Below are 27,496 nucleotides of genomic sequence, written 5' to 3'. Positions count from 1 at the left end.
CTCCAGTATGAGGGTAAAAAACTAAAAGGAAGAGGATGGCAGAATGGAAAGGCCTGGGTTCTGATGATCTTGTTAAGTTACACACCATCACTAGGACTCCAATCTCTTTTCAGTAAAAAATAAATCTACCTATGGTTTTACTTGCTGTTAGCTAGGTTTTCTGTTATTTTCAGTGCTAAGTATCCCAACTGATACCTTTGGCCTGGAATAAAGATATAAAGGAGGGACCTTTCCTGAACAACTAATGCCCTAAGGTCACACAGACACACACACACTGCCCTCCCACCCCCAAGGCTGAAGACCTATCCTCAAAAAATTAGTGCAAGTCCATCATTTCAGAGTGTCTGGCCAGTTCTGGCTTCAGTTTCTTCACTTCTAAAATGAGAAGAGTAACATCTTCCCTAAAAAATTCCATGGGTTTAGGATAAGAATTTTAAGATAGTTTCAATGAGAGATGACTTAGGACAGTGCTTAAATGCATGTACCCTGGAGCTAGACTGCCTGGGTGAAAATCCCACTTCCACCACTTGTAAACTGAATGAGCAAATTACTTCTCTGAGTCTTAGTTTCCTTATCTGTAAAGTAAGGATAAAAATTCCTGTTTCAAAAGGTTTTATTAGGCTTTAAGGAGTTAATACTTGTTAATAAGCACTTACAACAGCAACCAACAAAAGTAACCACTGTACAAGGATTAGCTATGATCATGATGATTATTATCATGATATCTGAAAGGGCTTTGAAAACCTTAAGTTCACTCTGTGACAACATAACAAGATAATGGTAACACTGATCACCCCAACTTAGTAATAAAGGAGTATCAGTGAACCAACAGGACTTACGATTTGTAGGGAAGGAAGGAAAAGAAAGAAGAGATAAGGAAACAAAAGAAGGGAGGGGTTGGGAAGTGAGAGGAGAAGGAAGAAGAGAGAAACGTATGGTCAGTGAAGCCGCACAGAGTGGGAATGAGGGCTAAGTGACAAGAACAGGAAGAAGCTGCTCTTTTTCTTTTCAGCAGGCAACCCTGTAACTTTGGGAGAACATCATTCAGAACGTACCATTTCCCACAGAGAATAATGCAGCTTACCCACAATTTCATCAGTGGTGCCCAAGCGGCATTAAAAGCATCGAAGCCGGCCCTTCACCTTAGGGCACTGCCATGCGGCGTCATTATTTCCATGGCAAACAAAATCTTTCCCAGGAAACAGAATAGAGAAAGTAACTGAAATGTCCGTGATGCAGTGAGAAATTCAGGGTCACTAACCATTCCACATTTGTGAGATTGCCCTGTGTTTGAGATTCCCACCCTGGTGGCGCCTATGGGGTCCTATTTTTGAACGAAGAACCAAGCATCAGCGTTGGAGCTTCCCTGAGGGGTCCAGATGCCTCATTTCCTGGCTCCTGGTACACACTAAATCAGGAACAAGTAAATTTGTTCCCAAGTCCAACACAACTCAGCGGCTCCCCTCCCCCCTCAGAAAGACCTATTCCTCATCTCTCTCCGTGTCCCCTGTCTGGGATCTTAACCCCATGGTTCCCACGCAACCGCCAGCTCTACTGCTTCCCCCTACCCCACTGTAAATGCCCAATAAACATTTTTGCATTAAAAAAATTAAACTGATAAATATATATATATATATATATATATATATATATATATATATGTATAAAGGGTGAAGCAAGACTCTCAGGGACATACATACTTAGGAATATTAATTATCCTTCACTTCCCTTCTATAAATTATGCCTTTTATATCATCTCTATGTCAACTTCACAAGGGGGCAGGAAAGTACAGTCTTAAAAGTTAGCTTACTTTGGGCACTACAGTTGGGAAAAATCATCTGCAAGTGGATTATAATTTCATAAATTATTAATCACCTTATTTTAACTTTTTTTCTATTTTTTAAATTGTATTTATTTTTTATTGAAGTATGGTCAGTTTATAATGTTGTGTCAATTTCTGGTGTACAGCACAATGTCCCAGTCATACATATATATACATATATTCGTTTTCATATTTTTTTCAGTATAGGATACTACAAGATATTGAATACAGTTCCCTGTGCTCTACAGAAGGAACTTGTTATTTACCTATCTTGATTATCTTATCTTTAAACTAAAACAGGTAATGGAATCTACTGTTCAACTCAACAGAATCAAATTCAAGAGTTTTACTATCAGTTAGGGTTACTGGGGTTCATAAAAGGCCATCACTCCATTAAAAGCATCGACAAAAAAAAGCCTAGGTAAACTTAAAAACTTAAAAAACAAAACAAAACAAAACAAAAAAACCCCAAAAAACAAAAAAAAGAAACAAAAAGAAAACAAAGTCAAAAAAATCTTGCTTCTCTTTAAAGCCTGTGAAGTCTGTAAATGAAAAAAAAAAATCTAAATAAACTGAAATCCAGACAGGGAGAAGATCTTTTTTTAGATAAGCACAGACAGGAGACCATTTCAATCTCTGGGGGAGTTGCTGTGGCTGGCATGGAAGCGGGCCTGCTGGAGGCAGAGCAACTTTGTGGGAACGAGGAGAAATCAGCCAGGCTTTTCAAGGCTGTGCATAGGCTGGCACGGCAGACTGGAATCTGGAAGAGCCCCAAACTCAGTTAGCCCTCCCCATCCACCAGTTTTCCCCCATGGGCATTTCATTCAATAGGTGGAATAATCAGAAAGCCGACAATAAGGTGTGGAAAGCAGAGAGAGATCTCACAGCCTTGTGGTACTTACATCCCAAAACCCTGCTGGAGTGTCAGAGGAAGGGTGCTGATCTCCCTCAAGACATTTAATACCAGAGGTGAACTAAAACTCACTCTGCTGGCATCCAGCCCCAATTCAGCTCCACTGCTAATTAGACTGACAGCTCAGCCACTAATAATAGCTGCATGTGAGACAAAAGGGCCAAACATTTCTGGAGGAAATGACAATCTATCTACTTGAGTCTCTCTTGGTCTTTTACTTACTATGTCTGACCTATGATTTAAAAAAAACAACTATGATGCGAAAAAGCAGGAAAAGGTGACCCACAGTTAAAAGATACAAAAACATATCAATAGACTCAGGCCCACAGAAGAGCCACATGATGAAATTTTCAGAGAAGGGCTTATAATTATCCCAAATACGTTAAAGAATTTGGAGGAAAAGAAGGATTCAAAGGGGTTAGGGGCTGAGAATGTCATCAAATAAGTGAAACTCGACAAAAGAACCAAATGGAAATTCTATAACTAAAATAAACTATTTTCTTAGAAGAAAGAAATTGTTGGATGAGCTTAACAGCAGGCTGGACAGAGCAGAACAAAGGATTGGTGAACTGCAGGTGACTCAGTAGAGATTACCTAACCGAAGCACAGAGAGAAAAATGAAGTGAACAACGTAACTATATCAAAGACTTGTAGAACAGTATCAATTCAAATAACACAAGTGTAATTGGAGTCTCAGGAGTGGAGAAGAGAGAGGACAGAGAAGAAAAAATATTTGAATTGATGATCACCCCCCAAATTTCCAAAACAGATGAAATCCTTCAACCCACACATCTTTAAAAAGTGTAACAGACATAGAACAGAACAAATGCAAAGAAAAACCACACCTAGGTACATTATAGTCAAACTGCTAAAAGTCTGAGATAAGGAGGAAATCTTAAAATCAGTCAGAGGAAAAGAATCATTACATTTATGGGAATGTCAATGCCAATTACAACTGATTTCTCATTGAAAACAATCGAATAACACTTTCAATGTTATTCAAGAAAAAGAAAACTGTCAATCTAAAATCTTCTCAGTGAAGATATCCTTCAAAAATGAAGGCAGAATTCAACCATTCTCAGGCAATCCAAAACTGAGAGAATTTATGACCAGCAGACCTGCACTACAAAAATGCTTCAGGCTGAAAGAGGAGCAATCCAGTTTGAAGTCCTCAGCTGCAGGGAGAAATAAAAAGCACTTAAAAGGATAAATATGTGAATAAATACAAAGGAAGACTTAAAATCTTCTCTTTATAAGACTATTTGTTTAAAGCATATTTAACAATATAGCCTCAGATGTATAATATATTTTAAGTAAAATATATGACAAAAGGCAGAAGATGGTTAAGTGGAATGATGTTTTTGTAAGGTTCTAACATTGTTTATAGATTATATAGTAAGAATTTAAGTGGACTGTGATAAATTAAAGGGTAAATATTATCATCTCTAGATGAGTAAGTACTAAAAATAACACCATGATGTGTAGGTAAAAGCCACTAGAGAAGGTGAAATAGAAACGTAGAAAATACTTGACCAATATGAGAGAAGGTGGGAAAAGTGGATGAACAAATAGCAAGATAGTAAATTACTGGTAATCACGTTAAATGTAAATATATTAAACATTCCAACAAATGAACAACTTAAAAATAAACCCACAGATTTTTTAAATAGGCAAAAAGAAAATACCTGAGTGGCCAATAAGCATATGAAAGGGTGATCAGTGATATTAGACATCAAGGAAATGCACATGGAAACCACTGAGATACTGGCACCGGAACGACTAAACCTAAAAAGACTAGTGGTACCAAATGCTGGTAAAGACGAGGAGCAACAGGAATGCCCGTAAATTGCTGATGGGAGCATAAATAAGCAACAGCACTTTGGAAAACTGTCAGTTTCTAATAGGGTTAAACAGACACCCCCTCTATGACTTGGCAGTTTCCCATGTACCCAAGAGAAACGAGTAGATATAAAAATATATGTGAAAAATGTTCATAGTCATTTATTCATCAATGCCCCAAACTTCCCTTAACAGGAGAAGAGATAAGTAATGTTGCATATTCTTACAGTGGACTGCTATTCAGCAAAAGGAGTGAACTATTGATACCTGCAACCAAATGAATGATTTTTTTTAAGGTAGGAGCCAAAGAAGTGAAATACAAAGGAGTAGACACTATTTGAATCCACTTACTTGAAGCTCAAGAACACAGGAAACTGGTCTTCACAGACAGAAGTGAGAATACTGTCGACTGCTTTGGGTAGTGCAGGGGACTGTATATTAACTAGAAAAGGGCATGAAATTTTCTGGGGAGATGATAATATCCTATATCTTGATCTTGGTGGTGGTTACATGGGTATATACCTGATAAAAAGACATGGAGCTATATATGCAAGGTGTGTGTATTTTACTGTATATAAATTATATCTTAGTAAAACTACTGGAAAAAACTAAGTCCAGGTGATGTAGGTAAACTGTTCCCTTGGCATCTGGGATAGCACACTTTCTGGATTGCCTCCTGCCTCTAACCCCAGACATTTATTTCTCCATTCTCCCTTTCATGGGTTCTTCTTCTCTGATTGATTGCCTTTCTAAGTGTGTGTGTGTGTGTGTGTGTGTGTGTGTGTGTGATGTTTTTATTTTATGCTTGTTTTCTTTAAAAGAAATCTCTGCTTATTATAACCAATAAAACAATATGGTTATATAAAAAGAAAATTTAATCTCACCTACCACTCATTAGGCTCTCTGTAAAGAGGGGTTCAGACTACTCTCAGCCCTACTCAATTACTCAGTTCTAGAGAACACCATCCATCTCCATCAGCTTCCACTGCAGGGCAGGAGAAACACCAGACTATTTGACTGGGCTTGACCATTTACTAAACTTCGCCAGACCACAGAGCCTGAGCCCCAAACCAAATGTCCTAATTTGGACCCAGAGTTAGAAAATGTAACAACTGCCTTAAAAAAGTAGTAAAGAGTAAAGCTACCCTCTGAAGACATCTGGTATTACGTTCATGCATTTCTGTCGCCTGTGTCTGTCTCAGTTTTTACTTTCTCTCCTCCCCATGCCTCTTTCTTCCCCTCTCTTTTCCTTTTACTCTTTACTCTCTCCCCTACTTCTTTTCCATGAGATGTGCTTACCATATGTATTTTTCTTATTTATTGAATAATAGTATATATATCCTGTTGTTTTCTTCTTGTAGAAGTGAACCGTCTTATATTTTCTTTTAGAAAAATAAAGTGGATTTTCACTGTGACTCCTTGTTAATTTTTCATGTGAGTCATATTGATCTTTGCTCTAGGACTACACATTAAATTGTTTCTTTTCTGAGTGAACTTGAGAGTGTGTGTGTGTGTGTGTATAAATATAAATATATATAAATATATATTTTTTAATGGGAGCAAGTCCCAAGCTCTGTATTTCAGAAAATAAATTTGTAAATTTCCCTAGCTTCACTTCTGAGTTCAATGCATTTTGAAGTGGCTGGGACAAAATAAATGGTCTCAGAAAAAGAATGCCTGGGTGATGGGGAAAATACTGTATTTCTCCAGGGAAAGAATTTGAGACATACTTCAGATGGCTGTTTCATATAATTCATAAGTTACAATTGCTTGCTCATTTCAAACAAGAGGTACCCGTAATATACATGCACACACACACACACACACACGCAAACACGCGCGCGCGCGCACACACACACAGCAGGATCTTTAAAGGTAATTTTTTATAATCAAATATGTCATAATAAATCCTTCTTGTAAATCTGAACCATTATCAACTTGCAGTTTCTGAAGAAAAACAACTTTCCTTGGCAACCATATTTTCCATAAACCCAAGGCTGTCCACCCTGGTGTTCCCTGCAGTCAGAAAAAAAGTAGACCTGAGAATGAGGTGACCTGCCATTTGGGTAACACATTAGCTGTTGGAATGTTCTTCTTATCTTCCTGGCAAATTCACTGGAGAAACCTCTCACCCCGGCGGCTCCACAGCACACTTGCTGTCACTCTAGCACGGTATGTGTGGAGGGATCCAAGCACACTCCATGTTTGCCTGGAAACTCGCCCACAGTTCATTACCAGAGAGCTCAGTCTATTTTGATCTCAACCAAATGAAAGTTCCGGAAGTGTTCATTTTGTGGTGAGTTCAAGTTTTCTGTGTCATTGACCCTTATTCCTCTCAGAGAACCAAAGTAGAGAAAGCTTAGCTGTTCATAAACACAGCATATAAATTAATCATGATTTGGGTCCTGAGTTTTTATTTTCCAATTGTAAAAAGGTCAAAGCAAATGCCATGACACAGCCTGTCTTTCTATAATGAACAGTTGCTTTCCTAAGAAAAATTGCACTAACAAAATTCTCCCTATAATAATTTCTATCATTTATTGACTGTTTGTTGTCTGTGAGGCACAGGGCTAAACCTCACAAGATTATTTCACTGACTCTTCATAATCCCAAAATAAGCACTATCAATATCCTCTTTTTACAAATGAAGAAACTGAGTCTAAGAGCTTAAGTCCTTCTTACACTATTCTTAATGGGGAGTGGATTCAAGTCTAACTCAAAGAAGTCTAATTTATAGGGATTTTTCATAACTACTAGCCTTGACTGCTCCTCCTGCTTCCTGTTTAAAACAAAAACACAAGAAAGTTGTAGCAGTGAAGAAAAAGAGATTAGGAATTAAAGAGTTTATTTTACCCAATTTTATCCCCTGTGCTGTCCATCGTTAGCACAAACTGAAATGAACTGTAGCAGAATTCACAAATATGAATTGCCAACAAAAGAAAATCCACACTGAGAAACTCAACACCCTGACAGGTAGCAATGTGCTTCCCTGCCTTGGGAGACCAGCTTTTCTCATTCAAGCAGTGCCAATTCCCGTGTGGTTATAGCAGAACCCTAATGGCCTACACGGTTAAAATTACATGCTCTAATTGATCAATGCCACCATGACTAGTTTGTGTTATGAAAACCTAAGCTTTGGGAGACATATCTGTAAATATAAGACAGATTTTCCAGTATGAATAGGTCAGATACTTTTTGGGAGCCCCGTGTTTAAGTCTTTCCATGTCTGGATCCCCCGTTTCATGGTGTATGGAATAAAGCATTGAGCTCACTGCATTAACTTTTTCTTTAATAGTCTGCAACCAGAAGAGAAGTGGGAGGATTTTGTGTCCTGGAAAATAGCTACAGCCATGTGGCCTTTCCCTTATGTCTCATGCTCCCACCAAAGTCATTAGATGGATACTCAGTCCTTTAGTCATATTTCTACTGTGACAATGCTCTGTAACAAACACGCCCCCTCCCTCCAATCTCACTGGCTTATAAAAGGAAGTATCTATGGGAACGTAGGCTGCCTGTGGTTGCTTGGCTCAGCTGGGCTAGGCTAACGTCCAACCTTTCATTTAAGTTCAAGTCTGCTCCAGGTATCTTTATTCCAGGACTCAGGCTAAGAGAGCAATGACTACTTACTCTTCATGGGAAAAAGTTTGAACTGCCTGACAAAAACTTAGTAGTTTCTTAAAGTGTCTGCTCAGAACTGGCACATTGTCATTTTATTTCTGCTTAAACTAATTGGTCAAAGCAAGTCACATAGCTAGGTCCCAAGTGAATGGGGTGAGAATATATATTCTGCCTACGCTTGAGATAGATGCTGGAAAGTATGTGGCAGAGGGCATGGGAATAATAATCCAATCTACCACACTCTGTATTTCCCACAGGACTTTTCTCATATCTTTTTTATAGAACCTATCATATTTTATTGCAATTATGTTTATATACATATGATCCTCCCAGTAGACCGACTGAGTCACCACTTAACCCCAGCCCCACAGACCAGGGCACTGCCTGTCCCATTAGCAGATATTTAATAAATAGCCAAGAAATAAATGTATGAATGAAGACACGTATAAGCCAGGTATCATGAACATACATAAATTTACTTAATTCTCAAAATAAGATTACACCAGAGCATCACCTGTAAGAAAGCTGGTAATCACCAGCGTAGAAAATAATTATATAGAAGTCTTACTTTGAAATGTTCAAATTGTGGATCATCTCATTCACTCATTCAGAATATATTTATTGAATGCCAGATGCAAGAATACAGAAGTGAATAAGGCAGATACAATTAATGCCCTTGCCAAGCTAGTGGGCAGGAAAGACAAACAGGAAATTATACTGAGTGATAACTGGCATGGTTATGAAAGTGTGGGAGCATCTAATCATCTTGGGGGACCAGCAAAGGCTTTCTGGGCACCATGACTTTTAAGCTGAGCTCTAAATAATGAGTAGGAAGAGAAGGGGAGACAGGGAATTGACACTCAAAGCTGAGGAAGCAGTATAGTATGTGAGCTAGAAAAATTAAGGGAAAAACCCAGGTTTCAGTTTTGGGCAGCTGGGTGGATGGTGACATGATGATATTTACTAACAGGAAATACAAGAGAGAGAGTGTATCTGTTGGATAGGGTGGTGGGAGGGGGACGGGGTTCATTTTTGGACACTGATGGATTAGAAGTATGGTGATATCGCCTTAAAAAGACCCAGGTGGCAGCTGGATCTGAGAGTCTCAATTTCAAAGGAGAGATTGAGCTGAGATAACAAATTTGTGATTCATCTGTATATATGTGTCTGATATAATAAAAAATATATCTGGGCTTCGTCCTCAGTTCTTGGAACAAAGCTTCAAAAAACTTTGAATTACCTGAGTGACAGGAGTGTCTTTGTTATCCCAATAAGATGACTCTTGGTGGGCTCTCGATGGCTTCAGGATGGGAGCTGGCCACCAGAAAGACAAACTACATGATTAGAGGGTTGGAACTCTGGGCCAGCCCAACCTCAGCGAGGGAAGGGGGATGGAGGCTGAGTTCAGTCACATGACCAGTGGCTGAATCAATCCTGTCTGCATAATAAAACTTCAGTAAAATCTCTGGACACCAAGACTCGGAGGAGCTTCTTGACTGGCAAGCACACTACTGTGATGGAAGGGTGATGTGCCTGGATTCCACAGGAGAGAAAACAGAAGCCCTTTGTCTCTCCCCCTCCTCAGATCTTTCCTTATGCATCTTTTGGCTGTTCCTGAGTTGTATCCTTAATAATAAAACTGTAATTTTAAGTGCAGCATTTTCAGTGTATTCTGTGAGATGTTTTAGCTAATTATTAAACCTGAAGGGGTCATGGGATCCCCTAAATTTATAGCCAGTCAGAAGTGTGAGTGGTCTCTGAAACCTGTGGCTGGTGTCTAAGGTGGGGGGCAACCTGTGAAGGACTTTGCCCTTAACTTTCAGGGTCTGCACTAACTCCAGGTAGTGAGGGGTCATAGTGAAATAAATTGTAGGACACCCAGTTGGTACCAGAGAATTGCTGTCTGAACAATGTGGAGAATGAGACCATTTGTTGCTGATGATTTTGCCCATGGAGAGTATATAGAAAAGGCCACTCAGGACAGAACCTCAAGAAATACGGGCATTTAATGCAGTGTTTCCCAAAACATTATTTCAATACCATGGGAGCTAAATTGAGTTTGGGTTATAGAGAAACAAACTTCTGTTTATTTAATAGCTATGCATTTATTATAAATGTGTTGTGGTGTACTTTTTATTTACACAAAATGATACTGGTTTTTCCACTAATAACAGTGATATAAAGTTTCCTTGTAAGAAAATTAATTTGAACTTAAAAATTAAAATATTGGCAAAAACTGTATTAAATTCATTCATTCAATGAACTCACTGAATGAATGGAGTCCCCACTATGTGTCAGGTCTAGGAAGACAAAAAAAGGAAAAAAAAATCCCTGCCCTCATGTGGCTTATATTCCAGTGGGACAGAGAGAGGGAATAAACATAAATAAGTGAAAAATATTTAGTACAGCAGATAGCAAAAAGTACCAAAGAGATAAAAAGGCAGGAATGTGGCTAAGATTGGGGAAGGAGAGTAGAAATTTTAGATTTCAAGGCCAAGGAAGTTTTCATCAAGAAGATGACAACTGAATAACATCTTGAAAGAAGAAAAGAAGCTTATGAATATTGGGGAGAAAACCATTCCAGCAAGAAGCAGCACTAAGTGCAAGGGGCCCTGGAGCAGGAAGGAGGGAGCGAGGAGGCCAGCGAGGCTGGAGGCAAGAAAATGAACAAGAGGATGGGTGATGGGTGAGAAGAGCCTCTGCATCTTTCATGCACATGGAAGATACCAGGGGAGGGGGAGAGGCTGAAAGTAAACAAGAGACGTGAACATTACTCGCAGTCAATTGATCCAAGATGAGGAGGGGAGGCAGGTGCTCAGGACACAAGTGGGGAAGGGTGCCTTAGACAAGACGGGCGTGGCTTCCATTGGAACAGGTGGGAAAAACAACCTGGCACGAAGTAGGTGTAGCTGAGCCTTCCAAGGGAGAAGATCTTCAAGTTTCCAAACTGATTCTTTCTCCACTGAAAAAATAAAGCAACCCACAGGCCTCCCACCTCCACTGACCTCATCCCAGCTAATTCCATTCTCTCTCTAGTCTCTTTTACTCGTTTGAGGCCAAGTGCCCTTCAACCTAATCCCTCTAATTAGCAAAATAACTCTACTCATTTGCATTACTTAAGCAGCATGTACCTGAAAGTCCTGAAGATGATATGCAAATCACAAGGACAGTCTGGAGATCCCAGAACTGAGGCTGTGGAACTATAAACAAATTAAATCTCATCTGGCTTGTGGTGCTACTGCTAAAATCCTGCTTCCCAAAGTAAAACAACAACAACAAAACCCAAAATCTACATAGAATGCTGTCACCAAGGGAGTTCAAGGATCTTCCTCTGTCTATAGCCTGTCTCTTCCCTCACCATCAAATTCAAATTCTTTTAGCCCAGAGGAGCTACTATGTCCTCCAAGGCCACATAAATTCTTGACAAGTAATGTTCAAGAACTCCCACTTACCCTCTAGACTTTTTAAAACTTCTTCACCAAAGTTTCATTAACACAGTAGCGTGTGAACTTGCACTGGGAAGAGGACTGGCACCCCAGGTCAAAAAGCCTGCATTTCTTCATCTTTTAAATTGTACTTTTATTAGTCATACACATTTTGCATTGCCCTTTATAATGTATCTGTTATCTGTTGTGATGGTATTTGGAGATGGAGCCTTTGGGAGGTAATCAGAGTTAGATGAAGTCATGAGGGTGGGGCCCTCATGATGGGATTAGGGTTCTTACTCAGAAGAGACACCCGAGAGCTCCTGCTCTTTCTCCTCTCCTGTGCTCTCACACAAAGAAAAAGTCACGTGAGGACAGAGAGGTGGTGGCTGTGTGCAAGTAAATAAGGAAGTCCTCACCTGAACCCAACCATGCCAGTGGCCTGATCTCAGCCTTCTAGCCTCCAGAACTGTGAGAAATAAATGTCTGCTGTTTAAGCCACCCAGTTTACAGTATTTCAATACGGCAACCCCAGCAGATTAAGACAGTCTTCCAAGGCTTCCCCTCCCTCCTTTTCCCAGGACTGCGCTCTCCACTCTCACCCTCTTCCACAGGGGGAAGTCGTCTTCTTAGTACAACAGGAGCTATCCAGGTCACAGCTGACTGCTCCACATTGGATGAGTGCCTCCCTCCTTCCACACCCAGGCCATGGCTGATGGGTTCGGGGGCAGGCACCTGGACTAGGCTAGTCCAAACAGAGAATTTTCATAAGCTTTGGTGAACTCACAATAAGGAAGTCATTCCCAAGTGACAGAAACAGAAAGTGTAAAATTAGGAAACGCTGGTGGACATTTTTCTACCATGTTGAGAATGAGGCCAACACACAGGGCATAGTAGATGTGAGAACTGAACACAGCCGTGGTATCACTGAGTCTCTGCTTCTAGTTTTCTCAAGGCCCAGCTGTGGCCTGCCCTTCCCATGACTTGATAGTCATGCTTGTATTTCTGGGGCTAACAAATTCCCCCTTTACTTAAGCAACATTGACAGAGATGTAGGACACTTGCTCTGAGAGCAATTAAATGTAATACTTCAGAAAGCAGAATAAAGATCAGGGGACTAATAAGTACTTGTTAATCATCTATTTGCCACTTACAGGCTTCAGTCTTACTGAGAGATAACATCCTGGGAAAATGTTGACTGCCATGGACTCCAGCTGGGAGATGCAACCAGGGCAACTCACATTTGCAGTACTTGTGAAATTCAAGATCACTGACTAGTGAGGGGGTGAAAATATCTTAAGAGGCCTCCACTGGGAAGGGGGAGAAACAGACTTCACCCCAGCGTAGCACACTCAAAATGATGACAGGGGAAAAAGGAACAGGAAATAGTCAGGGCCAAGGATCAGAAGACCTGGTTCTCCATCTTGGATCTACCACTACTAAGTGCAGCTCTTTGGAATAATCACAGAACTTCTTTGGGCTTATGTTTTCATATCTATAAGCAATAAGTTTATACTGTAGAACACAGGGAACTATATTCAATATCGAACAGTAACCCATAATGAAAAAGAATATGAAAAGGAATGTAGGTATGTGTATGTATGACTGAAACACTGTGCTGTACAACAGAAATTGACACAACATTGTCAAGTGACTATACTTCAACTAAAAAAAAAAGGTTAAAAAAATAATAATAATTTTAAAATTAAAAACAACAACAAAAATAAACGTTGTCAGGGCAAAAACTATACAGCAACAAAAAACTATGCCTGCAGACACAATATGAACCATAGCCTTTGCACAGTATGATGTAGGGGTTAAATTATGACTCTGAGTCATGTAATACCTTATCATACCAACATACGAGAGCTGCCAATTTCAGCAGGAGGGCCACCGCATACTACCAGGATTTACACATTAGAGTTGCCTGATTTGCATAAATGTAAAGTCTATGGCTTTGCAGCCTGACAGGTGGAGCGAGGAGAGCCAGCGTGTATACTATTCAAACTAGTAGAGCGTCCCAAGAATGAGAACCCTGAGCTTCTGTGGCGCCATGACACTTGCTCCCGCTGCAGGGCTCATGCTGTCTTGCTGCTCTCCTGGTGCACAAGGGTCCCATCTCTGGCTGGGGTTGCTAGACTTCACTCTAGAGCCAATCCCCAGGCTAGGCTGGGTGTCTTCTGGGAAGAGAGAGCACCCAGGGCTTCAGTCCACATTCACATGGAAAGGTTAGGGTACTGTGGCCTCCCCCATCCCAAAGGAATGTGCATGTGCCTATGGGGAGGCGAATCTTAATAGGAATTCGCTTAAACAGGTCAGATAGTTTCATATTGGATAACCTTTTGTTATGTTCAATAATTTTACAATGAATAGGAGTCATTTGGAAAGCCCATCTCTACTGGTTTTCCACTTATCATACCAAAGCCATGGAGCAAATGTAATATTACTCATTAAAGGCCTTAGACTTCCAAACCTAAGTAGCAAGCCCCCCAAAAATGACAAAGAGAAGTGAGGCTGGATTATGTGTCTCAATGGACACTCTGATTCCCAGTTTCTTGTTCTTTTCTTCTTTCTCTCCCTCTATCCTGAGCCCAACTCTATTTTCTAGCTCTCCAAGGTTAGAAGACCCAAAGGAGTGTTGGGAAGATCCAAAGTCATTAGCCAAAATCTTTCTTGTGCAGAGAAAGTGGTAAACTCATAAAGACACCAAAGAGAGAGAAAAAAAGAAAGAAATAGAAGAGGTAGAAAGTTGGTGGGGGTGGGGTAGGCATACTAACATTAAGTCACTCATCTGTATTTAATTCTGTTGGCCCTTTGTGCTGTTCGACATTTACTTTCCCTTTCTGTTTGTCTTGCTGATTAGGCAGCAAAATTCAGGCATGTTTTCATGCACAGAAGGGGAGGATATTCCAGCCACCCTTGTGGCTAAGCCCCTTGGACATGCAGACATGTATCTGAACCTCGGTTCAGTGGAAACAGACTGGAAATTTTCACCACCTAAGTCCTCAGTGTTAGAGTCTGTCTGCTGTTGTTTTCTATCTTGTTGAGTATCCAGGCATTTTGTTTTTTGCTTCATCCTGCTTACTGCCTGAATTGACACAATGTCATATTATCAGTTTGGGGAATGAGGGAGCATGGGAGAGGGGACTGAAGGGAAAGAGCAGAAACACAGCCCTCCAGCATGTTGGAAGGAACCCTCTGAAAGCTCACTGCTGATTCCTAAGGCAGAGCGACTTGTGTTCTCTCCCCTGTAGTCAGGTGGCACCTGGGACTCTGGCCTAGGCAGATGGTAAGCAGTATGACCAGTGGTTCCAACATCCCACCCAGAGTTCTAGACTCTTCTGTTCCATTCATGGTGGAAAGTCACCTAAGAGATGTAGACATACATTAGATGAAGAAATAAGGAAAAGGGCTTTCCGCTTGGAAGACCAAAGAGTCATCCAGACAGCATGGAAAGTGGAAGGAAGCCCTGTTCATAGTTGTGCGAGGACATCTGTTATAAACTGGCCCCGTCTCGTGTGCTCACCCTTCCTCTGAATCACGGAGAAAGCACTTCCAACCCGGTTTTGATCATGGGTCCCTTTGACAATGAGATGAAATCTATGAACTTTATCTCTGCACCAACGAATGTTATTTTGCATAGACATTCTAGAGTTCCAGAAGCCTCCTTCATCCCATCCATTGAACCCAAGCTAGGAAACTTTTATAGAAAAGGTAATAATCATGGCCTATAAAAGCACCCATTCCCCAGCCTCTACTAACTATCACAGGGATAAATAAAGAGCCCAAGAATTCTGTGTGCTCCTAAAAGATCCCTGCCCCCGTCCCTCCCCCTAAATACTCTCTGCCCCGAAACTGTCAGGCCAGCACTAATCTCTATGCCTGGAGAAAGCTGCCCAGGGCTCTAAGCCAACCCTCATATCCCACAGTGCAGTCCTCACCCAGCTCCCAAGTGGGAGGTCAGGAAAACAGGCCGAGCCCACCCGCCGTTCTGCAGCACCCTCCCCTGCTTTGTGTTTGCTGTAGCCCTCATTATCATCTCATTACCATTTACTTGTCTGACCCCTTTAGGCACAAAGGCAGAGATTCCTATCAGTTCAGTGCTTTAGCCTCAGTATGGAAAAATAGTGCTTGGTGCCTAAAAGGCATTCCATAAATGTTTCCTGAATGAAAACCGGATGAATAGAAAGCTAACATTTACTGAGCCCCTACTTCATGCCAGGTATGAAAGCACTTTTACAAACATTATTTCATTTCTTCTTTTCAACAACACAAGAAGGGACATATTTCTATTACTTTCACTACAGACCAGGAAACTGAGACTTAGAAAGGTTATAGAAGGTTGCCAAAGCCACAGACCAGTAAGAAGTGAAGTCAAGATTCACTCCAGCATCTGTGCTCCTAGGTCCTATGACTTAGCAGTTGTTACAGGAAATACCCTAAGCAATGGGTTATTCTGTGTCACAGGTGAGACATCTCGACCTCTGTTTTCTGTTTTTGCCTGAGCCATTTTTTGTCATTCTAACAGATGAGGAGATAAACCTGATTTGATCTATCTTACACACACACACACACACATCATTTCTTCCCATAGCACATATCTTAATATGACTTGGAACACTAGATCCTGACTTATTTGATTAGAACAAGTGTCTTCATGAAACTACATGACATTAGTCACTTTCCAGCACCCCCACACGAACAATATCCAATAGATGAGAAGTCAGGTTGGAGAAAGCCAGTGGTCCCAACTGAGCATTCATGGCATGCTTGAAGGGGAAGCAGAGGAGCCCTGCACGCACTCAGAATGATGCATTGCACCTGCAAGACTGCAAAGGCGCACTCATTCCTCATTCATGGGGAGAGTGGGACACCTCTGGAAAGAATGGGTCTGGAGCAGACAACTGGGGATTGACCAAAAAGCAAGCAAGTTGTCAATGTGAAAGGACAGGACCACTTTACAAAATAGAGCTCTTACTGCCTCCCACGCAGTAGCTAAGATGCTGCTGCAAAGATAGACGTGAGTGCCTAAGTCACTGAGCAGGAAAAATCATTTGTGTAAGACCTGCATTGACCTCCACATTCCCATAAATGCCAAACCCTCTGTGTATTAAGCAGAGGCATCCCTTACTTATTTGTATGAGTGATATTATAGAAGGTTCAAATGCAGATGATCCTCTCTTCCCCCCCCCCAAAGCCCCAGGGGGCTAGAGAGGTACAGATTAAGGGATTTAAGGTTTCTGATAAAATTAACTCATTTGGTATGCATGGACATGCCAGGAATTGGGCTGGAGAACACAGGAATGGGAAAACAAAAAACAGACCTTCCATCGCTTGTCCTTCTAGGGCTAGACTTCAAGTGGAACACTTATGCTAAGGTGTAATGTAATATTAGGTCATTATCAGCAGAGTATCAGCAAAAATTGTGGTACCACTGGGCCATTTAGCAGGATCAGAGGCCCAGAGATGGGCAGTTCAGAGCGTCTTAGTTACAGCCTTCCGACTGCAGGGATTTCCAGCAGGATCTCAGCAGTTGTGATGTTTGCCACTGGACCTAGGATACCGTCAGTGCTGGTCTAAATGCAGATTCCTGAGCCCTATCCTGTGTCTATGAAGTCAGCATCTCTGAGGGCCCAACCAAGGAACGTGAGTGCATGTTAACAGTCTCCCCTGGAGAGTCTGATGCTCACCTTTCGTGTGACCACTAGCCTACTGATCATGACGCTAGACCCCTAGGCCTACAGTTGGAATCAAGAGATTCAACCTGCTATTTTATGTTCTTTTTCACTTTGGTGATTTTTCTCATTGCACTTGAATCAAACCATCTATTTGGAGCTAGTAGAGAATTATTAAGAGCTTGGGATTTATAAATCAGGAAAGCCAGGTCCAAATCTGTCACTGAGTAGTTGCAGTAACCTTGGACAAGTTACTTAGCTCTCTAAGCCTCAGTCCACTCATCTGTTACATGAGGAGGGACACCTACCTCTCGGTACAGTCAAAGGAACCGATGTGAAAATGCTCTCAGGGTGATTAGTACAGTGCGTGGCAGGAGTAGAATAATGACAGTGGTGGTGGTGGTGATGGTGACACTGAGGCCCAGAGGCGGAAGGAACGGTTGCTGACAGAGCCATGAGGAATCCTAGGTTTGGAATCTGAGAACTTGGTGAAAGGAGATAAGAAAAGGGATGATGGGGAAATATGTGTGAGGGTGTTTGTTGGGGACAAAGGGAGCACCCTAATTCCAAGGTTCTGCAAACTATATCCCTTAGGTCAAATGCAGCTTGCCATCTGCATGTAAATCAAGTTTTACTAGAACACAGCCACACACTGTGTTTACCTTCTGTCTATGGCTTTCAAACCACAACGGCAGAGACGACTATTTGTGACAGACCATATGGCCCACAGGGCCTAAAATATTTTATTATCTGGTCCTTTTCAGAAGAAGTTTGCCAATCCCTGCCTCATGGGTTGCAAATGGGACTTTCATGGTGGACGAGGGGGCCAAGAGAAGACACTGAATAATGAGGAGAACAAAAGTGCCAGCTGAACTGACTTGCACTGCCCACCAACACTCCACACACACACACAGGTGTGAGCACATACATGCATAACCCCCACACTTACTACACATGACACACACAAACCCACGACACAATCCCCATACCTGCAAACACTCCCTGCCTCCCCAGAGACTCCTACACATCCCACACACCCCCACACCCTCAACACAGATCTCATGTCTCATGCACATACCACACAAAACACGCCCCCACCCCCAACCCAGATGTGAGCGCGTTCCTCTGACTCCATACATAATCCCCTCGCCAAACACACAAGACACCACCACCTACCCCCTTGCAGGAGATTGTTCGGTGTTCTCCTTCTAAGGGTTCCTCAGGACACCCATCTCCCAGCCTGGTCAAAGGGAAGAAGCACAAAGCCGGGAGCCAGAACACTTTGACTCAATCCTGGCCCCACCATTAACCAGCTCTATGACCTTGGGCAGGTCATTTTATCTTCCTGAGCCTCAGGGTCCTCATCTGTAACATGAGGAGGTTGGAACTGTGGGCTATTTACTAAGGCAAAGCATACCCTAAGAACAGGCATTCCACGCAAGGGTTAGCTGTCTTTATGTGTCTCTCAGGGACCAAGGACTTGAGAGCCAAGGAGGTGAGTAGATACTGGATATCCCTTTGGTTCGTTTCAGAATCAAGATTCAAGCTCATGTTCTGGGAATGGCATTATTAACCTCTACTTATGAACAGAATGGTCGATAAAGAAGTGTTGATTAGTGTTATAAAATAAATTATGTCCTCCACACCTCCCACCCCTCCACCAAATTCACATGAAGCCCTAACCCCAGTGTGATGTACTGGAAACAGGGCCTTTATGGGAGTAATTAATCTAAAGTGATGGGGTTGATGTCCTTATAAGAAAAGGAGAACTTCTCTCTCCATGCTTGTGCCCAGGAAAGGCCATGTGAGGACACAGAGAGAAGGTGGCTGTCTGTAAGTCAGGAAGAGAGACCTCACAGAAACCAATCACGGTGGCACCTGGCTCTTGGAATTACAGCCTCCAAAAACGTGAGAAGACAGATTTCTGTTGTTGAAGCCACCTAGTCTGTGGCATTTTGTTACGGCAGTTCGAGCGGACTAATAAAGTTAGATTCCAGGCTTGGTGACTTTGTAAGGAATAACTATGATACAGTCCTTGGCTCAAAGGGCTTTTCCTGTAGATGAGGATTAGGAAGGAGCAGAGGCAGACACTGAGGAGTGCTGTGGTTTACCCCCAGTCTTGTTCACTTTCATCTCAACTTTCTTTTGCCTATGAGTTGATGAACCTGGTGGTTGTTTTTGCGACAAACAGGGGGAAAAAATGGGCCCTGAAGTCAAGAGGTCTGCACTCCAATCTCAGCTCCATAGTATTATACAAATTAAATCTATCTTGGGGTTTGGGGTTCATTAGATCTGGGGTCAAAAACCTGTTCTACCTTTAGCTATTTGACCTTGGACAAATTACCCAACCCTTCTGATGGATAGTTGCTTTTAACTATAAAATGAGAGTAACATCAGTAACTTAACCAGGTCACTATGAAGATTAAACGCAATGGAGCATATAAAGAACTTAGCTCATGGTAGGTAAGGCTATGCAATTTAACAAATCCAGTGTATGAGAAGTAGGTTGCGTTCCTTATCTTTTGCTATGGAACAAGTTACCCTAAAACTTAGTGGCTTAATACAACATTTTAAAATGTTTTCTAAACTGTCTTAGCTTCCCGCCTCTGATTCTCAGATTTCTTTTTTTTTTTAATTTATCAAATTTTTTTATTATGGATATTGTTATAGCAGAATATAAAAATTAAGTGATAAACGTTTCTTCAAAGAATACAATTTAACTTCATCTTTAAAAACGTTTACTTTCTAAAAACCATACATACTCAGGTAGAAAGAGGCTGTTTGACTTAAACTTACGACTTCAGAATTAAACTCTAGAAATAAATGCTATGGCCATCTAAAAGTTTATATTGACAAACTGCATACATTTTCAAATTATAATGCAATTTTTGTACACAGAATAACTATATATACACTTCACTTACATTGCTGATATATAACAATATATAAACTGTCTTGAGAAGTGAGGCTTAATTAATATAGATTCAAACTAAGCAGAAGATCAGTCTCAATTACTACATTTCTTTCTCAACTAATAAGAGATAATCCAAACATTTGTGGAATATATAAAAAGTCCCATGCTTCGAGGTGTTGTTCTGGGAATTCCAATGTATTTTATATAAAAGATGTTGACCACGAAGGAGTTCACTGCTGTGCTCACTGGTAAAGTTGGAGGAACTCTGGTCCGAAGGAGGGGACTGCCCTCCATCCACTGGCCTCAGTGCAAATCAGGTGGTTATCTGACTAAGTGACTGAATGCAGCCTGGCAGCTTTGGAGGCCTGAGTAGAGGGGAGGGAACAGCACGGCTTTAATATGAGGGCCCACTCCTGGGAAAGGGGCCATCAGGACTTGGTGCTTGGTCCCCTGGCTGGTTTGTAAAAGCCCCTTGTGATGTGCTGATTCTCGTGACCTCCTCCAGGAACTGGAGCACCTTTAGCATCTCTGCCATCTCTTCTCGTATAGACTGCAGGGGTCTCTCTCTCTTCAGTTCTTGGACAAGAAAACTGATTTCCTTCCTTGAACTCAGGTTGCCCATCATCAACTTCCTGTAGGTGTCAGCGAGGCTGGGTATGTTTACTGGCTCCTTCTCTAGCCTGGTGTTCTTTAGAGTTGTCTCCACCCTGGCACACTCCTGTTTAGCCACATAAAGCTTGTCGATGAGGTGGCACTTCTCTTCAGTCTTTTCAGCCAGTGTTTTTGCCAGTTGCTTTTCATGTCTTCCATTAAGTTTACTTCTAACAGACTGAATAAGTCTACAAGTAAATAACATGCCCACCAAAAAGGGGAGGACAGGCAGACTCAACACTGTCTCCCAGTGGGGGCTCTGGAACATGAGCTGAGAACACAGACCATTGGGCAACCACAAAACCAGGACCGCACTCAGCTTCCTAAGGATCAGCCCAAGGCCAAGCTCCACGGAGGACAGCAGCCCCTCCATGGCACTGACCCACCCAGGGCTCTGCCCAGTTACCATGGAGCCACCAGCCACAACAAGCCCCAGGGGACACCCCAACATTCCACCTGGAACCCAGCCAGCATTGACATCCTGGATTGGTCAGTTATCTGGTCAGTGCTGGCAGGGAGGAGGCATGGCTGTCAGAGGACAGGGTTGTAACTAAAATGTCATTTTCTCCATTATTGCCTCATGGTAATTTTTTCTTATCTCTTTCTTTTTGTGTTTATATCTGTATACATAAAACTATAGTGAAATGTGTCAACGTAAAGTTTATGATTTCACAAACCTTTCAAATTCCTAACCCTCGACAGTATTGGAAAAGTCAGTGTATGAACCGTATGTTTGAATCACATCCATTAACACAGAATATATACCCTTTGTCACATTTCAGTTGAAATACACACACTCTTACGACATGCATCCATCAGTCTGATGGTGGCCGAACTTGATAAAAATGAAAAAAAAATCAAAATGTATACTTTAATGTCTGTCTCTTTTGCTCTAAGTAATGTTTTCAGAGCTACGTGTTTTTATTTGAATATGCCATTCATTCTGTTTGTAGGGCTGAATAATTTGACCCTGTAAGATTATATCACAAAATATTAATCCATTCTCTTAATAATGGGCATTTGGGTTAGTTCAAGTGTGGGGTATTATGAATAAATACTTTTGTATATATATGCATGCATCTTTTTTCTAAATATCTGTTCTCATTTACCCTGTGAGGAGAACACCTGGGAGCAGCTCTGTTGGGTAGATGTGTGCTAAATACTTCATTTTGAAACATTTCTTGAGGTATAATTTACATGCCACAAATTCACTCATTTAAATACAGAATTCTTTGGTTTGTGTGTGTGTAAATGTGCAGAGTTGTGTCTCCCTCACAGTACCAGTTTAGAACAATTCTATCACAGGAAAAAAAGATTTCTCAGTCCACACTTTTCTTTATCAGCTTCATTTGACACAGTCAGTCTCTCTTTCTCTTTGAAATGCTTCCATGATATAGATTCCACTTCAATACATTTACCATTTTTATAATTGTCTTTGTTCTTGGTTTCTGTTTTTTATGAACTCACTGGCCTTTCCTTCTGTGACTCCGCGGATGGTTTGTACTTTTCTTCCAAACCCTTTAGCACTAGTTTGACTCAGGAATTTGTTCTTTTTTTTTTTTCTCCCATAGTTTATATTAGGGTTTACTCTTGATGTTGTACATTCTATGGGTTTTGACAAATGCATAATGACATGTAGTCACTATAGTATCATACAGAATAATTTCATTGCCCTAAAAATCCCTTGTGCTCCATCTACTCATTCCTCCCCAACTTCCTTTCCCCAAACCCCTGGAAACCACCATCTTTTTATTGTTTCTGTAGCTGTGCCTTTTCCAGAATGTCGTTTGGTTGGAATCGTACAGTCTGTAGCCTTTTCAGACTGGCTTCTTCCATTTAGTAATATGTCTTTTAAGTTTCTTCTACATCTTTCATGGCTTGATAGATTTTTGTTTTTTTTTTTTTTACTGTGTATGTATCTTTTAATTTACATGTATGTACTGTCCATTGTTCCAAAGAGTGTTTATAGAGATTCAGCTATTTAAACTTACATAGTTATCAAAGGAATAAAGCCAACCACAAAATAAGAATTAACTCAAAAAGACATATACACCCTGCTATGAACAACATTATTTATAACTGCCAAGATACAGAAACATCCTAAGTGCACATCAGTATTTTAACAGAGAATGGAGATGCAGGGTGTGTGTGTGTGTGTGTGTGTGTGTGTGTGTGTGTAATGGAATATATGTAAGTCACCCATAAAAAAGGATATTTTACCACTTGGAAACCTTCATTCACTTTTTTTTTCACTTCAAAAACCAGAATTTTATAACTGGCAGAGACATTTCCATTACATCGAAAACAACAAAATATCTAGAAATAAACTTAACCAAGGAGGTTACCCATACTCTGAAAACCGAAATGACAAAGAAATGGAAAGATTTCTTGTGCTCTTGGATTGGAAGAATCAACACTATCGAAACGGCCACACTACCCAAAGCAATCCACAGATCCAACGCAACCCCCGTCAAAATACTCAAGACATTCCTCACAGATCTAGAACAAACAATTCCACAATTTATAAGGAACCACAAAAGTCCCCAAACAGCCAAAGTAATATTTTGTAGGTCTCTTTTTCCCCCTCTTTCTTCTTTTTGTTCTTTTCTTATGGTTTGATGACTAGAGGAGATCCTTTAACATTTGTTGTAAAGCTTGGTTTGGTGGTGCTGAAATCTTTTAGCTTTTGTTTATCTGTGAAGCTTTTGATTTCTCCATCAAGTCTGAACGAGAGCCTTGCTGGATAGAGTATTCTTGGTTTTAAGTTACCCCCTTGCATCACTTTAAATGTATCATGCCACTCCCTTCTGGCCTGTAGAGTTTCTGCTGAGAAATCAGGTGATAACGTTATGGGAGTACTGTTGTATGTTATTCATTGCTTTTCTCTTGCTATTTTTAATATTTTCTCCTTATCCTTAACTGATGTCAATTTGATGACTGTGTGCCTTTGTGTTTTCCTCTTTGGGTTGATTCTGTGTGGTACTCTCTGTGCTTCCAGGACTTGGGTGACTGTTTCCTTTCCCAAGTTGGGGAAGTTTTAGGTTATTATCTCTCCAAAAATTTTCTCAGGTCCTTCCTCTCTCTCTTCTCTTTCTGGGACCCCTATAATGCGAATATTAGAGCACTTCTCAGATTTTTTACAAGGCTACAACTAACATGTTGTAGCCAGGCCTGCAGTCTCATCTGAAGCTTGACTGGAGAGGAGTCTGCTCACTCAGGGATTGGTTCCTTGCTGTATAAAAGGCCACATTTCCTTGCTGGCTCTATCATTTTGCTTGCCATGTTGGCGTTGCCATAAGGCAGCTCATACCATGGTATCTGGCTGCCCACAGAGCAAACGAGTGAAATAGAGTGTCCAAGATGGAAGCCATAGTCTTTTGGTAATTGAATCTTGAAAGTGACACCTCATTACCTTAAGCCACACTCTATTTATTAGAAATCCATCACTAGATCTAGGACATTCTCAGGGTAGGGGATTACCAAAGGCTTGAAGGCCAGGAGGTGGAAATCACTGGGGGTTATTTTAGAGGCTGCGAATCCCAGCAGTATGAAGAAGAGCAGAAAGATGCTCTGGAATAAGATTACAGCCAGCTAACAGATTCCATATTTTTGAATATGCCTGCTTGCTAAAATGTATTTGTTACTCCACAATGAATACTCATGGCTCTTTTGTGGTCATTTGCAGACATGCACAAAGCAGTGAACAATTTGAGTCACCCAACACACACATTTAAAGCTGCTGTGGGACCTAACCCTGTATTTCCCCTAAAAGCAACAGTTTGGTATTCACTAAGTTCATTGTTCATGAACTTATAAAGTATATGAACTATAAAGTGAACTTTATAGAACTTAACTACCATGAATAACAAGAATCAGTTGTACTTTGGTTGGACATCCAACTCCACCACTTGCCCACCTGTGCCGTCCTGGGCCAGCTTTTTAACCTCTCTGTGTTTTATTTGCATTAAGAGTAAAATGGGAATGACAACAGGACATACAACCGAGGGCTTTGGGGAGGATGAACTGTAATGTTCCTGGCACAGTGGACAGCACACAGCAAGTGCTTCACAAATAGGAGACATTATAATTACCACTGTCTGTGCTCAGTTTCACCTGAATTATACCAAATTTTCTGGAGACTTCCTTTCTTATATTCTGGGACAGTGCTGGGCACAGAGTAGGCACTCATAAACTACTTATTGAATGAAATAAAGATTCTCTGACTCCATAAGGCAGAAGATCTAGAGCTGGAGGAGATGAGGACTTCTGTGTCTGGTCTCTGGGTCTGATGTCATAATTGTGGCTGGTAGGGGTGGGAGTGTGTAAAGAATTATAAAAACTCTCACACTAGAACACATCAAGACACTAAATCCATAGTATCGACAGACTGTTGACTCACTTCCCCCAGGAACTGAGAGAATGCCCAGCAGATGGAAATGTACCCAAGACACAGCAGCCGTGGTATTTTCCCCACATTACCAGGCGTGAGGCCAGAAGTGGATCTGGCTGTGGTACACAATGGGATCAATCATCTGTAAATAAGTCGCCTACGTAGTTTCAGAGACGATTTTTCATCTCTAAATGCCGAGTCATCGCCATAGGAGCTGAGATGTAAAATCTCTATGGCCTCTGGGTTTTGGATCTGACCTTGATTTTGCAGTTTGTTCTGTAAGCCAAGGGCCCTGTCTTCCTCCAAAAGGGAGAGCATTTGGAAGCTCTCCAATACAGATGGCTTGGGAGGGGGTCCAGGTGGACTTCAAGGACTACCACCACTAGCCCTCTCTTGGGAAGGCAGAAGTTATTTAGAAGGGTTATTACGATCACAGCTGAAGGGAGGTGGGCACTACATCCTGTTTCTTGAGGGCATCCTGAGGAAGCTATGTGACTCGGGTCCAATTAATCTCTCTGAGACTTGGTTGCCCTCATAGGTGAAACAGCAGTGGTAAACAGTACCTATTTTGTAAAGCCTATGCAGACTGACCTACATGAAGGAGAAAGCAACTTAAATTTATTCCCAGTGGAGTCATATCACTACCTACCTCTTCTTCTCAGGGTTTAGTAATAACTGCAAAAAATAGCTAACTTTTACTGAGCATTTGTGTCCCAGGCATTATCCTCTCCTCCCCAGACCCCATGATTATTCTCATTGTTGCAGGTGCTGGAACTGAGGCACAGAGACGTGAAGTAACTTGTCCAAGGTCACACAGCTAATAAGTGGCAGAGCTTACCCTCAGGTCATCTTGCATCTCCCCTAAAAGATATCTGTATTTTAACCAGGTAACATTTTAACCTAGATACAGCTAGGAATTTTAGGTGGTACATCTAGCTGGTGAGAAAGACAGGTCCTGAGCTGCACTTTATTCATGAGTATCTTACCTGTTAGAGAGCTGACCAGGGATTGGAAAATTAACCTCACTTATCATTTCTCCCTTCTCAGACATCCTTCTTCAGTCTTAAATAAGGACCTGTGATTAATCTGATATGTTAAGAGACTTAGGGCCTCAGAGTTCAGGGAGCTGAGGTATGAAAGGCAGCAGGCCCCTCAAACTCCACAGACATCATCACTCCTGATTTATTTTTTAATAAAGTATCATTTATCCTGCACCTATTCAGCGCCAGGGACTAGACTCAGTACCTCACAGCCTTCATTGCTACCCCTCACAAAAACTCATGAGCTGGTTACTTAAAGTCCCATTTTACAGATGAGAAAGTGAAGTCAGAAGAGTCATGTGGCTTCTCAAGACAGACAAGTAGTAATAGATGGATCTGGGGTTCTTGTCCAGGGCTACCTAGCAAAGCCAGACCTCCCACTTCACTACCCTGGGAACCCAGAAAGCTTTCTTGACGCTACAAACCTGATCCTTGTGCTCAAAGGTTTCATTAGTCCAACTGCTACTGGGTGGCAGCTGAAATTGCTAGGCTGGATAGAGTCTGTTGAGCTTGGCAGGAGATGGATATGCCACATAAAACAAAAGCCTCTCTGGAGACAGAGAGGAGATGTGGCCCGGAACACCAGCTAACATGTATTAGGAGTATAACGTGACTCAGGTTGTAAGGTAACTTTTATCACAACAAGGAGAGGTGGAATAGGAGAGGCTCACAGGTCAGGATGCCCTTGGATGTCAGCCCCAGTTCTGAAGGATGCTCTTATTCCACCACAGAAAGGTCAACTTACAGGCCAGCACCAGAAAAATCCCTTCAAAATGGAAAATTTTTCAAGAAGTAATACCTTGAGCTGAAAGCAATGGAAATTTAAAAAAAAAAAAAAAAGTCATAGGACAGATTCTGACACCCAACTTTGGGCAATTTGGTGCCTACTGAACCAAAATTGGCCTCAGCCACACAGACGGGTAGAAGTATAAATTGAAACGACATTTCTGGAGGGCAAATTGGCAAATTAGTAATACAGATCAAAGAGCTTTAAAATGTGCATAAGCTTTTTATCCAACCAGTCTGCTTATAGGATTGTATCCTAAGGAAATAATCAGACATATGCAAAAATGAGGTTATCACAACATTATTTTTTAAAGAAAAATAATGCAAGTAATCTACATGTCCAATAATAGGGATGGGTTATATTCACCCACTGTGGTTAAACTAAGCAGGTGCTAGTTTAAAACTCAGGCCTTTCCCTCTTA

Source organism: Camelus dromedarius, chromosome 3 (assembly GCF_036321535.1).
Source record: "Camelus dromedarius isolate mCamDro1 chromosome 3, mCamDro1.pat, whole genome shotgun sequence".
In the NCBI taxonomy this organism is placed as follows: Eukaryota; Metazoa; Chordata; class Mammalia; order Artiodactyla; family Camelidae; genus Camelus; species Camelus dromedarius.
This window is presented reverse-complemented; position numbering follows the sequence as displayed.